General features: G+C 37.3%; 1 long non-coding RNA gene across 1 annotated transcript; it reads right to left on the bottom strand.

The window, feature by feature from the left end:
• Positions 1-201: 201 nt before the first annotated feature.
• LOC149261425 (uncharacterized) lies at positions 202-2365 on the bottom strand. The gene is made up of 2 exons (XR_016258447.1): positions 656-2365; positions 202-539 (listed from the first exon to the last, which is right to left on the bottom strand). It is a non-coding gene; the product is annotated as an uncharacterized LOC149261425 (long non-coding RNA).
• Positions 2366-3614: the final 1249 nt, after the last annotated feature.

Raw genomic sequence — 3614 nt, 5'->3', positions numbered from 1 at the left:
CCTCAAATTATTCGTAGGAAATTTCATCAAGAATTATCCAACCGTAATCAATCAATAAACTGTCCAAAAAAGCAATAACATTTTGCAAAGCCAGTATTCATTAAGTATTTCCAACTAGACTTTTTCTTCTTGAACGAGTTTATTTATCACTTGGCCCTGCTTAATGCAGTTACAACAGAACTGTGCTCAAGTAGACAAGTATATCAATGGTATGTTTATCAAACAATAGTGACTCCAAAACCATGCATGGACGTCGAATTATTCAATAATAGGATAGAAAATATAATATTTATATAAATATATCCTGGAAATAATTTAAACCTTTTAATTCACAATCTTGAAATTTTAACCTGTTGCTTGAGAAGTGGACGAATGTGTTCCTCATAACCTTCGGGTACAACTGTCTCATTCAAAGGATCCTTGAAAGCTTCCTCATATAGATGTGGATAGACATTTCCATCATATCGTCCAAGTATAGATCCCAAAAAGTGATCTGTATAATTAAATGCATCTACAAGAGCCACAGCATTTGGACGAACCTGCAACCCAGCATAACATTATTTATGGCATTCTTAAATCATTATAGAAATGCTAAAGAGTGAACAATCTAGAAATCATGTATAATAGTCATTTATAAAGAAATTGATATAAAAACCTGTGAGTAGAGTGCACGTAGCTGATCAGTTGCAAGTGCTGATTGTTCGCTATCAATGTAACCAGTGGAAAGGAAATCACCAAGATGGTTGTGCAGCAATGATAGTGCATACACACTGCATAACAACTGAAGCTGATGTTTGATTCCCTCTCCTGGAATGTCTTGCTGTACTTTCTCTATAAATCTGGTGACAAAGAATTAACATCACTTGTAAATACTCAAAAACTACCTGACTCTCTACATGTATAACATGGTTTGTACATGTAAACACTACATGGCCACAGTTTTAACTGTGTGATACATTCTAATTTATAATAATACAATGTAAATAGCATTGAGAACGAAGGAAATGTCAACCAAGTAGTTTAATCTTAATTTAAAAAGATGGCGTGCTGCAACTGGATAATCACAAGATCATGAATTCGTATAGCAAATTCAATGATTCCGTGGGATGGAGCCACACCAAATTTGAGATGAATACTTAGAATAACGCCATGCAGCTTTTAATTTTTAACTACTAGGGATCACCATCGCTTTATGGGCATGTCATATTCTCCCAGTCTCCCACTAAGGAACAACTAGCAACAAGTCAAACTGCTCCATATAAGGGAAACGCTCACTTTGGAATTTTAAAGTTGTTGTGCAGCATTCTTTAAACAAAATTTAGATTGATCTTTGTGCATATTCGATGAATAAATGTTAATTTAGTAATACAGCGTAGTACGCTCGACATATCTTCATATAAACTACCATAATATTCTTGAGAAGATACCAAGGAGACGTGTTGCAGACATGACAAGGAGATGGCATTACCTCTAGACTTCAAGTAGAAGTGACTTCAAAGAATCACAAAAGGTTCTTCCAAACCATAAATCACACCATGAATCTTATTATCCAGGTAGGTAGTGCATTTCATTGTTATCAAAATCATCTTTAAGCTCTTTAATGCGCATTCCTAAGTAACACGACACATTCTCACCCCCCACGCCCATCCCTGCCCCCCTCGTGTCATGTATTTCCTGTGTTGGACACAACATTCGTGTGACGCATGTCCGAAACGAGTTTCACTGCTGCCAAACGCGAGCCCTACTAGTATCCCAAACTTTAGACACGTGTCTAGTGAAAAAGCATCTTAAAATCATTTTACTGCCACATTCTCACGCAATTCAGTCACATGTTTGAACCTCTCAAAGGTTTTGGAGTGTAGCGAAGGGCGATTAAGCAATATTAAAAGGGATTTCCACTGTTGGGAAGTGAATTTGTCCCAGCCCTACTAATTCTATGCAATTAATGGTAATGTTAAATTCTTAATGGATGGAAATGAAAGATAAAGAGAATTACTTAAATTTTTAACATGGAGAAAGTAAATTTTAGATCCCACTCAAAACCCATTGGTATTCAGAATTTGAGGTTTTGGGGGATTGCAACATTTTTTCATTGGAGTCTGTTATGTATGACCGTATGGAACTAGCATTTAAGTAAGAGGACTAAGCCCTCTATGTACCTCAATGTTGGTGGCATTGATTGTTCAACTCCTCTATCATGACCCTAGTAAAAATGTATGCATCCCAAGGTTGCGGGGGAGCAGCTCCCTGTTGAGAAATCTAGGGGGCAATAAAGTGTAGGTGATTTCTCTTATTTTGATAACTGCTTATGATGTAATTTTACTTTTCTTGATTAACTTCTTCTTTTCTTATTATTATTATTAGTGTTCTCTATCATCAAACAGCTACCAAATCATATAGAACAATGAGACAATAGGACACAAGATATAGGCGATCGACGAGGACCAAAACCTCTCCAACTAAGAGGAAAACCCACCAAAATCCTTCTATTATTATAGAACTTCAATTGACGAATTCCAAGACCTATGACCCTTACCAAGACCCTCAAAGACCATGTCATTCTTCCTTTTTGATGAAGTTTTCTTACACAACGTCCAACAACAAACTTTGACCTTCCAGCAACTTCGACCCAAGCAACAATTTATGCAACTTTGACATAGCAGCTCCATAGCATCAAACTTGATGCAGCTTTAGCAGCTTCGACCTAATAGCCTCACATCGTCGACCTTACAGCCTCACAACTTCGATCTAGAGGCAACTTCAAAACTTCGATCTTGCAACTTCACAGCTTCAACCTTGAAGCTTCGCATCTTCGATGCAACTTCAAAATTTCGTCTAGCCCGGAAACTATAGAAACCCTAAGAGAGAGAGAGAGGCCCAAAAACTTCGATCTGGATCTTCTTCTTCTTCGTCGTCCATTTCCAGCTTCTATCTTGAGGAGATCGAACTTCCTTGAGCGAGTGTGCAAATGAGGTCAAATTCCTTCTTATTTATATGCTTGTGAGGGGTACAAATTGCTCTCTTGCAGATGACTTGTCCCTTCATGTAGGCCAACTTGATCTTTGTGTCATGACGAAGTCTTGGAGGGTCTTTTGACTCTATTTTGACTCAATAATTTTTTCTTTACAATATGTAACATGCCCAAATGGGTCTTCAACACATGAGAATGACTCAATTGACTTTCTGACAATCCTAGAAGCACTCAATGGGTGCTTGACCTATAAATAAATTTCCTTTGAACATGAAACCCATGCCTCAAGAATACAAGTAATAAATTTATTTTTCTCTTTTCATTAAATCCATAAAATCACGATTACATATGACATTATGAAGACCGAACCTAGTTACATATTTCAACACTCCCTCTTAACTAGGGAGGTATTCATAATCCATACAAGGTACTTAGACATTCTCAATTTGAAGAATTCTCATAAGAAGAGTCGGATTGGTAGCCCATCTGTATAGCATGATATCACCCAACATTGTCACATAGCAAGGCCTTCTCTAACAGCTCTATCTCTCCACAAGATCAGAGCACAAATTTGGTGAGACCAATGATTTATAAACACCCTCATCATTGTCTCTCTCGAAACATACCCCACCCAGGTTCTCTG

Source organism: Pinus tabuliformis, chromosome 6 (assembly GCF_031772625.1).
Source record: "Pinus tabuliformis cultivar Carrire ecotype Pingquan chromosome 6, CPIR1, whole genome shotgun sequence".
Taxonomy (NCBI): domain Eukaryota; kingdom Viridiplantae; phylum Streptophyta; class Pinopsida; order Pinales; family Pinaceae; genus Pinus; species Pinus tabuliformis.
Note: the sequence above shows the minus strand (reverse complement) of the source record. Positions and strands in the feature narration are given on the sequence as shown.